Source organism: Petaurus breviceps, unplaced genomic scaffold, assembly GCF_028583685.1.
Source record: "Petaurus breviceps papuanus isolate PSGF00001 unplaced genomic scaffold, PetGlider_PUasm1.0 419, whole genome shotgun sequence".
Classification (NCBI taxonomy): domain Eukaryota; kingdom Metazoa; phylum Chordata; class Mammalia; order Diprotodontia; family Petauridae; genus Petaurus; species Petaurus breviceps.
The window spans coordinates 12,466,662-12,479,536 of NW_027186324.1; the positions used below are offsets into that span (position 1 = coordinate 12,466,662).

Here is a 12,875-nt window from a genome sequence, read left to right on the forward strand (position 1 = left end):
CTACTTCTACTTCTACTTCTACTTCTACTTCTACTTCTACTTCTACTACTACTACTACTACTACTACGATGACGATGACGATGACGATGATGATAATGTTAATAAAACTAATTTCAGTTTACTTTGGAATGTACATGCAAACTTCTGGAGTTAGTATAAAATGTATTAAGTTAATGTATTTTTTTATTAAACATATCGTTTCAATTGGTGTAGGGAATTCCTAGTTGGGAAAGTTACTCTATTAATATGGATTGGCACTTGGAAGTTAGGGTCTAAGTGGTGCAGTGGATAAAGAATTGGACCTGGAGACAGCAAGATCTGACTTCAAATACAGCTTTAACTACTTATTAGCTGTGTTGCCTTGGGCAAGTCATTTTATCTCAGTTTGTATCAGTTTACTCATATTTAAAATGTAAAATAATAGCACCTGCCTGTGAGGGTTGCTATTAAAATGAGATCATGTTTGTAGAGCTACTTGCAAACCTTAAAATTCGCCGTAAATTCTAGTTGTCATGGTTGTGGTTTTTGGTGTTATCTTTACTTGAATGCCCAGGTCACAAAATAGCAGGTGTCAGAGGTGGGACATGAACACAGGTTGCCCTGACTCTGATAGCAGTTCTCTATCCCTCACATTACTGCCTTTTAAGATTAAAGTAGTTAAAAGAAATAAAAGAAAATAGAATGTTTTTTTTTAATATCAACAAAGAAAACTTAGGAAGACTAAGATCACAAGCAACTGAAATGGTGAGAGAGAAACAAAATTTCACATTTTGTCCTGAATCTATGAAATCTACAAGTAACTGGTTAATGCAATGAAAACCATCTGATCATAAACACTGGTAAAATATTGTAAAAGCAAAAGTTAGAAATACATAATACATTCAGTGCAAAAAAGGAGCACCATTAGTTACAAAGACTCATATAAGAAGGACCGCATAATATCACTAACATTAATATAAATGCTTTCACCCTAATCCTGTCTACTTTAGTCTTTTTTTAAAATTTATTTTTGACATTATTTTCTTTGTAACTTGACTTCCAAATTCTCTCCCTCCTACCCACCACTATCGGGTCCACTAGGAAAATAAGCAAAATCAAATCAAATCAAATAAAAAAATTGGAAAAACATCAATTGCTTATGGATAGGCTGAGCCAATAAAATAAAATGACATTTTGATCTACATTAATTTGCTTGTTCAGTGCCATAACAATTAAACTACAAAATAATTATTTCACAGAGCTAGAAGGTAAGCAAAATAATAACAAATCAAAAGCAATATCAAATCAAAATATATTTTCCTATTACAAAAAAAGCAAAAAAATAAAAATAAAGTGAGAAATTATACTTCAATTTGCATTCAGAATTAATAAATTTTCTCTCTGGAGGTGGGAAGCATTTTTTCATCATGAGTCCTTTATACCTGTCTTGGATCACTGGATTGATTGGAGTAGACAAGTCTTTCACAGTTGAACATCATTATAACTGATCTTACTGTTCGGTAATAACCTGGTTCTTCTCACTTTACTTTGCATCAGTTCATATAGGTCTTTCCATTTTTTTTTTAATCCATCCCTTTTGTCATTTCTTGTGTACAGCAATACTCTGTTGCAATCATGTGCCACAAACTTATTCAACCATTTCCCAATTGATGAGCATCCCAACAATTTCCAGTTCTTTGAAATCAGAAAAGAGCTGCTATAAATATTTTTGTACATAAAGGTCCTCTTCCTTTGATCTCTTTTGGATGCACGCCTAATAGTGATATTGCTGGGTCAAAGGGTATGCACAATTTCATAGTCCAATAATTCTTAAATTATCTCTTCTCAATCTATTTTCTATGTCAGTTGTTTTCTAATGAGATATTCCGTAGTCCAATAATTCTTAAATTATCTCTTCTCAATCTATTTTCTATGTCAGTTGTTTTTCTAATGAGATATTCCATATTTTCTTCTATTTTTTTTATTCTTTTGTCTTTGTTTTATTGTTTCTCAATGTCTCATGGACTCATTAGCTTCTACTTGTCCAAGTCCAATTTTTATGGACTTATTTTCTTCAGTGACATTTTGTGCCTTCCTTTTTCATTTGACCAACTCTTTTATTTAAGGAGGTATTTTCATCAGTGAATTTTTATACCCCCTTTCCTATTTGACCTATTCTGATATTTAAAGTGTTTTCTTCAGTATTTTTGTGCCTCTTTTATGAAGTTGTTCATTCTTTTTTCTTAATTTTCTTGCTTCACTCTCATTTCTTTTCCAATTTTTTTTCTCCATTACTCTTACCTCTTTCTTTAACTCTTCCAGGAATTCTTGTTGAGCTTTTCTTCAGTTAGCATTTTTCTTTGATGCTTTGTTTTTAGCTGTTTTGCATTTTGTCTTCTTCTGAGTTTATGTCTTGACCTTCCTAGCCATCACAGTAACTTGTCATAGACAAGGTTTTGTTGTTGCTGTTGTTTGCTCATTTTTTTCCAGCCTATTTTTTGACTTTGAACTTTACGTTAACATTGGGTTCTGCTTACCTGGGAATGACGAGGCACTGTCCCAAGCTTCGAGACTTTTCATGCTATTGTGTTAAGAGCTAATTCTGGGAGTCTGGAAGTTTTTGGTGCTTCCAAAGTGGAGTGATCTGGGGAGAGATGTGGTCGCTGCCCTCTTGTCTTTACTCAGGAAGAGCCCCTGCTCCCCTCTACCGTTCCTCGCGGTGCTGGAACTTGGCGCAGGTCCTCTGCTCTCCTGCAGCCATAAATGCTGGTACTGCCTTAGGACTGAAACCAGGGTCCCTGTTCGCTACAACTGAACACAAATTCTCTTCTCCGCCCTGGGACTGGGGCCTCGAACTGCTAATAGGCAGTAGAATGGCCAGTCAGCACCGACTGCACCAAGTTCCAGCACAAAGTCCCCTGTAACTTCTTTCTGACCAGTTATCCAACCCTTTTACCATCTTTGGGCTGAGAGCTTGCAAAGCTGCTGTCAAGGCTGCCTTTAAGGCCTGCTGGTGGTGCTGCTAATGTGTTCTAGGTCAGACCCTTACCTTGGTGTCAAAGACCTCTTCTACTGATCTCCTGAGTCGTCTTAGGCTGGAAAAATGTCTCGTTCAGACTTTTTGTTGGCTCTAATATATATATATATTATATATATATATATGTATGTATGTATATATAATATAATATAATGGTCGTTCCAAAATTTGATCTGAAGCATTTTAATGTTGTCTGGAGGGGAATGTTGGGAGAGTTCAGCTGGGTTCCACCATCTTGTCTCCACCTCTCTATCTACTTTCTAAACCCAAACTCGTCACATATTCAATGGTACTTGATTGTAATGGCAGACTTTTAATCACAGGATTTTTCCTTAATACTCTGGGACACCAAAGCCTGTAGTTGATTTGATTTGTTTGCAGAAAAGCAAACAAACCTTAGTATCAGTCTAAGTCAACACAAAAGTAGGAAGATGAGTGTGATGAAAAAAAGTTATAATGTGTTCCAAAAGAAAAAGCCAAATGACTTCTGGGCTATATTTAATCATTCTCAACTCTGTTGGTATGGGGGGAAAGTGTGGCTATTGATCCTCACAACAGCTCTGGGAAATAGGTACTATTATAAAGGGGAGGAGACTGAGGATGACTTGCCCCAGGTGTAATAATTTGTAGGTGACTTGGGCAAGATTTGAATTCAGGTTTTGCTGATTCCAGGTCCAATGCTGTAGCCATTATGAAACCCTGATTGTGATATTTACTACTTGTGTGATGTTGGGCAAATCACTCCTTTTTCGCTATTTCCTTTTCTTCATTGGTAAAATGAAGGAATTCAACTTCATGTCTTCCTAGCTATAGATCTGTGAGTTTGTAATACTCAAATCCACCCTCAAATACCTCCAGTAAGAGAAAATGCCAGGGAGATTGGTGGGAAGATAACTGAAGAACAGCTAAGCTAAGTGACTTGTTCTTTTGACCCCAGAGGGCAGAATCAGTAAATCCCTTAGTGCCCCAGCTACTATCATCTTTTGATAGTAAAAAGATCTTTTGAAAGCCCACTTTTAAATGTATCCTCTCAGGCCATAGGTGAGCACATACAACTCCTAGGTCTTTACCCCAAGGTGACCATTTTCAGTTCCTGGGGAGAGAAGATTGTATGATCGCACAGATTCATTCTGTCCCTTTTCCAGAATGCCTACCCTGTTACACAGTGAATTATTTTTTGAACAACAGGTGAAAGAAGAGGTTGAGCTAATCTATTGGCCTTCTTCTTTAGATCACAGAATGGGAAAACTTCTCTGATAAAAGTCCAATGCCTCTGAGCCAACCAATCATCTTGGAGTCTCCTATGACATGCGAACTAACCAGAAGTTATGTATTTTCTCACCAAGGCGCTAGCTGACAAATTTACACCCTGTGTGGGAAGGAGCCCACAAACAAAATACGCCTTTCAACAAAATCTCACATCCCATAATCTTATCAGTTTGATTAGAAAGATGCTCTTACAAGTTTATGAGGGGACTATTTCTACATTAGTAGAATACCTGAAAAGAAATGACTAACTCACCTGACACAGGGTTCAGAAGAAAAGATATGGCAACCTCTACCTTATGGAAATCTGCAAATGAAAAAGACAAAGAGAAAGGCAAAAAGCGTGAGTTGCAGTATTGTAGAAACTAGAATATTTCAGTGAATCAGACCTTCATATATGAAGCATCTACTATACACTATGAGGAGTTTCCAAAGAGATCAAATAGTTATTTTTCTTTCAAAACAACACTGGAAATACGTCTATTTTTTAATAGAATGAATGTGTGTCAACTATGACTACATTATCCATATAGTACAAGGAGACTGAAGCTAAGACACTTTCCCCAGGTCACAGTTATTAAGTATAAGAGGCAAGATTCGAATTCCTAATTCTATGCCCAATATCTCTAAAATTATTAAACTGTGCATAGTTTGACCTAGCAATACTACCAACCCAAAGAGACCAAAGGAAAGAGGAAAAGAGCTCGTGAATACAAAAATAGTTGTAGCAGCTCTTTTAGTGATGGCAAAAAAAAATGGGAGCTGAGGATGTGCCCCTCAGTGGAAGAATGACTGAATGAGTTATGGTATGTGAATGTGATGAAATATTATTGCATTGTAAGAAATGATGAAGGGAGTGGCTTCAGAAACCTTTGGTAAGACGTTTGTGAACTGATGTAAAGCATAACCAGGAGAACAACCTATCCAGTAACAACACTATTGCAAAGACAAGCAATTCTGAAAGACTTAGGCACTCTGATCAAAACAACGACCAACCAGTACCGGAGAACTCGTGATGAAACATGCCACTTTTTCCCAGATAGAAAGATGATGGACACAGAGTGCAGACTGTGGCACATGTATGTTTACAAATAAATAAGTGTGTATCTACACATATATGTTTATATACATATATGTATATATGTGTTTGTGTGGGTGTGTACACACACACATACATACACATACAGAGCCAATGCAGAAATCTGTGTGTTGCAGAGTGCTGGACTGATCATAGATTTATCCTCTCCAAGATAAATATTATCATGCAACAAAATTGGCATCCCCAAGGCCATTAGTCATTTTGACTACCAAAAGAATTAATGTCAATAGATTACAGCTCTTTGCTGAGAGGCAACAATTTATTGCTAACTTGGGGAGAAAGTTGAACCATAGTTGGCAACAATTGGAGCAGAAAAGGACTGAGCTACTTCCAGAAATTTGGTGTATAGCACTGCATTTGCTCATCTGGGTCAGAACACTCGCAAACACCAAGACTGGTTTGATGAAAATGATGGGGAAATTCAGAAGCAACTAAATGAAAAAAAGAGAACTCCACAGGGTTTGCCAGCAGGATAGTTCATCCATCTCTAAGAAGGCAGTTTCTAAATCCATTAAAAATAAAGTACAAGCAAAGCTTAGAGAGATGCAGGATTCTTGGCTCAGTAAGATGACAGATGAAATTCAGTTTTATGCTGATAGTCACAATCTAAAGTGTTTTTATGATGCCCTGAAGGGTATTTGTGCACCAAAGACCTATGGTGCATCTCAACTACTCAGTGCTGATGGAAACTCACAGATTAGTGATCAGGACATGACCCTAGAGAGATGGGCTGCACACTCCCACAGTGTTAACAGACCATCACCAATTAATGCTGAGGTCACTTACTGTTCAGCTCAGAGTGAAGTCAGTCCCTCCCTAGCTGAAGTTCCATTTGCAGAAGAGGTTTTGAATGCCATTAGGCTCCTTTTGTGTGGCAAATCACCTGTTGTTGATTCTATCCCAGCTGAGATTTACAAGGTAAGGAGTCCATCGCCCATCCAAAAGCTGACTGAGATTTTCCAGATGATGTGGCGAGAGGACGTTATCTCCCAGGAGGTCAAGGCTGCCTCCACTGTCTATCTCTATAAAGGTAAAGGAAATAAAATCATCCAGGGTGGTGGCCAAGGGCTTCTTTCTCTCTTAGTCATTGCAGGCAAGATTCTTGCCAGACTCCTCCTTAATAGGCTAATCCTCCATCTGGAAGATGGTCATCTACCTGAGAGTCATCGTGGCTTTCAGAGAGGGCTACAGAACTCGACACCTCCAGGAGAAACGCCAGCAGCAGAACAGAGTAGATCTGACCAAGGCCTCTGATACTGTTAGGAGGGCTTATGGAAAATCATGTCCAAATCTGGTTGCCTGTAGTTCATTATCATTGCATGCCGATTTCATGACAACATGCTTGCCTGGGTCCTGGATAATGGACGATGCTCTCCTGCTTCCCTAGTCACCAGTGGACTACAACAAGGTTGTGTGCTTGCTCCCATGCTGTTTTTGGAATTTTTAAAAAATTGATTTGTTTATTTACTTTTAGTTTACAATATTTACTTCCACAGTCCCTTGACTTTCAAATTTTCTCACTCTCCCTCTCCTCCCCCCCCCTCCCCTGGCATGGTGGCATGCACTCAAATATAGGATCTACAAGTATCTTCACATTAATCATTAGTCAGGTTGTACAGAAGGATTAGAACTGATGGAATGATCAGTGGGAAAGAGGAAACAGAACAAAACATGAAAAAGAAAGAGAGCAAGTAGTTTGTTTCAATCTGCATTCAGACTCCACAGCTCTTTCTCTGGATGTGGGTGTCTCTTTCAATCATGAGTCTTTTGGAATGGTCTTATAACCCTACATTATTGAGAGGAGCCCAGACTATTGAAGTTGGTCATCACACATCCATTGTGTCTGTGATTGTGTACAGATTTCTCCTCCTGGTTCTGCTCTTTTCACTCAGCATCAGTTTATATAAGTCTCTCCAGGTTAATATGAAGTCTGTCTGCTCCTCATTTCTTATAGGACAGTAGTATTTCATTACATGCATATACCACAACTTGTTCAGTCATTGCCAATTGATGGGCACTCCCTTAATTTCCAATTCTTTGCCACCACAAAAAGAGCTGCTGTAAATATTTTTGTACATATGAGTCTTCCTTTCACTTCTATGATCTCTTTGGGATATAACCCTAGAAGTGGTATTGCTGGGTCAAAGAGTGTGCACTTATTTATAGTCCTTTGGGCATGGCTCCTGATTGCTCTCCAGAATGGCTGAATCAGTTCACAACTCTACCAACAATGCATTAGTGTTCCAATTTTGCCACATCCTCTCTAGCATTTATCATTTTCCTGTTTTGTCATCTTAGCCAATCTGGCCGGAGAGATGTGTATTTCTCTAATCAATGGTGATTTAGAACATTTTTTCATATTCTTATAGAAATCTTTAATTTCATCTTCTGAGAACTGCCTGTTCATATCCTTTGACCATTTATCAATTGGGGAGTGGCTTGTATTCTTATAGATTTGACTCAATTCTTTGTATATTTTAGAAATGAGGCCTTTATAGGAGACACTGGTTGTAAAAATTCTTCCCCAATTTTCCACTTCCCTCTTAATCTTGGTAGCATTGACTTTATTTGTACAGAAACTTTTCAATTTAATGTAATCAAAATTATCCACTTTTCATTTTATAATGCTCTCTGACTCTTGTTTTGTCATGAAGTCTTCCCCTCTCCATAGATCTGACAGGTAAACTATCCCTTGCTCTCCCAGATTGCTTACAGTATCAGCTTTTATACCTAGATCATGCGCCCATCTTGACTTTATTTTGGTGTACGGTGTTAGATATTGGTGTACGCCCAACTTATGCCATACTATATTCCAGTTTTCCGAGCAGTTTTTGTCAAATAGTGAGTTCTTGTCCCCAAAACTGGGGTCTTTGGGTTAATCAAACAGTAGATTACTGTAGACATTGGTCGCTGAGTCTCATGGACCCAATCTATTCCATTGATCTGCTACTCTATTCCTCAGCTGGTACCAAGTAGTTTTGATGACTGCTGCTTTATAATACAGATTAAAATCTGGTATGGCTAGGCTACCTTCCCTAGCATTTCTTTTCATTGATTGCCTTGATATTCTGGACTTTTTGTTCTTCCAAATGAATTTTGCTACTATTTTTTTCTAGCTCTACGAAGTAATTTTTTAGTAGATTGATTGGTATGGCACTAAATATGTAATTTAATTTAGGTAAAATTGTCATTTTTATTATATTAGCTCGACCCAGCCTTTTTTGAATTTTGAATGATTTTTTCAGCCATGTTGTTAAATGACTTCACTGAGGATAAATATGGCATCAAAGTCAGCTACCTTGATGGTAAATTCTTCCATTTGAAAAGGCTACAAGCCAAGACAAAAGTGGAGGCAGGGTTGGCGCATGAGTTTCTGTTTGCATATGATTGTGCCCTCAATGCAGCCTCTCAAGGTGAGATGCATCAAAGTATGGATCTATTCCCTGCTGTTTGTGCTAATTTTGGCCTAACAACTAACACCGAGAAAACCCAGGAGCTCCCTCAGCCACCACCACACCATCCAGATGTGGAATCACCAATTACAAAAAGTGGAGAAGTTTTGAATGCTGTGAGTAAGTCCACTTACCTTGGCAGTGTACTTTCCAGGGATATACACCTTGATAATGAGGTTCGCACACACATTGCCAGACTTAGCTCAGTGTTTGGGAGGCTCCTAAGGAAAGTGTGAGAGAGAAGAGGTATTAGACTGACTACCATTCCGAAGGCCTACAGAGCTGTGGCGCTGACCTCATTGTTGTGCCTGTGAAACCTGGGCAGTCTGCCAGAGCCTGGCCAGGAACTGAATCGCTTCCATTTGAATTGTCTTAGGAAGATTCTGAAGATCACCTGGCAGGATAAGGCACCAGACACTGAGGTCCTTACTTGAACTAAACTGCCAGGCATTCAGACTCTGCTTCAGACAGCACAACTCCAAGGGGCTGGCCATGTTGTTTGAATGCAAGATATTTGCTTGCCAAAGAGACTATTATATGGAGAACTCACACAGGGCAAGCGTTCACATGATGGTCAGAAGGAGTGATGCAGGGACACTCTCAAGGTCTCTCTTAAGAACTTTGGAATTGATTGTGTGACATGGGAGACACTGGCACAGGACCGCTCAGTGTGGTGTGCCCGTTATCAAGAGAAGGTGCTGTGCTCTATGAGCAAAGCAGAATTGAGACAGCTCAAAGGAAACACAGGATGAGCCAATTTACAGTATCCACCCCAAATAGTCACATGAGCGATTTGTGTTGGAGCTGTGGGCTAGTATTAGTCTGATCAGTCACAGTTAGACATTTTAACTTGACTCTAGCACAGTGATGTCATTTTGGTCTTCTTTGAGAATGAAGGACAGCAACCAATCGACCAATGCATATATGTTTATGTATGTATATATATGGATGTAGCCAATGAAGAAATTTATTTTGCTTGATTATATATATTTATAGGGACTTTAATTTTCTTGCTTTCTCAATGTGGGTGGGGAAGGGAAGGTGAAAGGAAAAGCATGAAAACCTGAAAATAAAATTAAATGGAATTTAAAAAACAAAACATTATACTACCCTACCTCTGACATTTGCTACTTGTGTGAATTTGGGCAAATCGCATTTTCTTCTTAGTTGAATACATTATAAATACGATATAAGAATAAGTATAATATTCAGAGCAAGGAAGTTTATGGTTCCCACTGTACTCTTCCCTGCTCAGGCCACTCCTGGGGCATTGTGCCCAGTGCTAGCCATTATGTTTTAATAAGAATAGAAACAAACCAGGGTGCCTCCAGATGAGAGGAACCAGTATAGTCTGGTGGTCTAGAAAACACATTATGTGAAACTAAGGATATTTAGCTAGGAAAGAAAAGACTAAAGGAGGAAATTGAATCTGTTGGTTTTTAAAAAATCATTATTATTTTAAGGGCTGTCAAGTGAGAGAAGAGACAAGGATGGGCAATATGCGGCCTTGAAGCCACATATGGCCTTCTAGGTCCTTGGTTGTGGCCTGAGTCCAAGTTTTACAGAACAAATCCTTTTTTTTTAAGGAGATTTCTTCTGTGAAATTTGGATTTAGTCAAAGGGCTGCACTTGAGTACTAGAGGGTCACCTGTGACCTCAAGGCTGAAGGTTCCCCAACCCTGGCCTTATGCTATGAAGTTTCAAGGATGGCTAGGTGGTATTGCAGATAGAGTGCTAGGTTTAGAGTCTAGAAGAACTGAATTCAAATCTGGCCTCAGACACTTACTACCTGTGTGACTCTGGCCAAGTCACTTCAACCTAATTTGCCTCAGTTTCCTCATCTGTAAAATGAGCTGGAGAAGGAAATGGTAAACCATGTGGCATCTGCCAAGAAAATCCCAGATGAGTTCATGAAGAGTTAGACATGACTGAACTATAACAGCCTGAACTTTCAAAGACCTCAGGCTTGGACTAGGCAGCTAGAAGGCACTTTGTGGCAGGAATAATTGAGTTTAAATCTGAACTCAGGTAGTTACCAACTATGTTACTCTGGTAAAATACTTAACCTTTGCCTCAGTTTCCCCATCTGTAAAATGCGAATAATAATAGTACTTCCCTCTCAGGGTTTTTGTAAGGATGAGATAATATTTGTAAAGTACTTATCAGACATCTCAAAAGATCTTTCCAACCCTAAATCCTAGAAGTGAGGACTAATGAATAGAAGTTACTGGGAGCTCAATATAAAGAACACTTTTCTATTGATTATAACTACTAAAAAATCAAATGGGTCGCCACCTAAGATGTTAACTATTATTATATGATAGTGAGTTCCCTATCACTGGAAATATTCAAACAGAGACTATATAACCACTTGTCAGGAATATTTTAGAGCAGATTCTTGCATTAGATGGATGGGGAGATATTCAGCTAAGTGGCTTATAAAATGGTAACACACCATACATACCCCCTAATTTTAGAAATAAAGTTCTGAAATCTAGTTCCTCCTTCCATTTGTTAATAAGAAAACTAAGTTTATGTATGGTTAAAATAAAATAGTAGCCCCAGATTTCACAGAGAGTTTATAATAGAGTTAAGAAAAAAAGTCAGGACATCTGATTATAAATTCACTGGGTTTTCCAGTATGATTTGGAAATACTGACATATTAATAGGGACTTTCAGCAACAACAATAGCAGCACATAGAGAATTTGTTGCTTCTTTAGGCTTAAAAATGACTAGCTTTATGCCCTAACAAATCCCAAGATATCCGAGCACAGGCACAGACTCCACAGTATATTAGAAATAAACCTGACAATTACTTGGGTTACTAAATGCTTTTCCACATGCAAGGGTGCGATGCGTTATACAGAAAAGCCAGGACTCAGTGAACTAGTGTGATGAGGAATTGAAAGAAGAAGTCATGTGAAACGAGGAGTTTGGACTTAAAGTGATATATTTTGCAAATTGAAGAAAAGGCATAATCCCTAGTAATGCGAACTGAAGCACATAACGCTGGGAAAGAAATCCTCAAACACATGTTTCAAAGAAGACAAAAATTCAGGCCAACCACATTGTTCTATTCTGGAATGAAGTAATAATAAACATATGACTAGTGTTTGACATGCAATGAATGGGGACTAAAAATTAGATGGCATTATGGTAGTCACAGAGAGGGTCAAATCATTGGGTGGCTGAAGTTGGAGCTTATTTCATTTAATATACAGGGAATGAGCATTTCCTACTTATTACATTATAATAACATTTGGAAGGAAAATAACTAAATTACAGCATACACATTCTCAAGTAAACTTTGTGATGATCCTAATAAATCGCACCATGTGACTCAAGGCAATTCAGTTCACTAATGAAAGGTGGGTCACATGGAAATGAGGGCCCATTTTTTGCATTGGTATCTTTCTGGAAAGGGAAATAGGGGTCAAGGGAGGTCAAAGATCCCTAAACTTCAAACACATCTTGGTCCATTCAAGAAAATGAGGCTCATATGTCTAAGCATCCACGAAGGAAGAAAAACAAAACAAAATAAAAACCCAACACTTCCGTGGGTGTTGCTTTCCTGAACTTCCATTTCATCTATTTCTATTTAAAATGAATTTAACTTAGACCAATTAAGATGAGAATGGATCGTCTTAAGGTCAGAGTTAAGAAGCTAGCTGATTAGGTTATCTAGGGAAAGCCATTTCGATTAGTAATGTAAAAAGAATGGATGTTCAAGGACACAAAAATAAAATGCTTCATGGAAACAGAAATTGAGTTTTGGGGAACAAAAAAACCCCATTTTCCTGACTGAAATTTGACTGAATATACACGGTGTCCCAAAAATCTTAGTGGAGTTTAAGCTATCAAAGTTTAAAGTAAAGGCATAGGAGTAATACAGTGGATGGAACAGTGGGCCTGGAGTCAGGAAGACTTAACTTCAAATTCACCCTCAGACACCTACTCGCTATTTGACTCTCAGAAAGTCACTTAACCTCTGTCTGCCTAAGTTTCTTCAATGATAAAATGAATATAATAATAGAAAGGAA

The 12,875-nt window shown here is 38.2% G+C and overlaps 1 protein-coding gene across 2 annotated transcripts in view; it reads right to left on the bottom strand.

The window, feature by feature from the left end:
• ADGRG2 (adhesion G protein-coupled receptor G2) overlaps nucleotides 1-12,875 on the bottom strand; it is a 176,602-nt gene that overhangs the window by 113,774 nt on the left and 49,953 nt on the right. For both annotated transcript variants that reach the window (XM_069100723.1, XM_069100722.1), the window contains exons 2-3: nucleotides 8,968-9,054; nucleotides 4,539-4,589 (exon numbers count right to left, since the gene is read on the bottom strand). The gene's annotated coding sequence lies outside the window, so the exon portion shown is untranslated. The remainder of the gene's footprint in view (nucleotides 1-4,538; nucleotides 4,590-8,967; nucleotides 9,055-12,875) is intronic.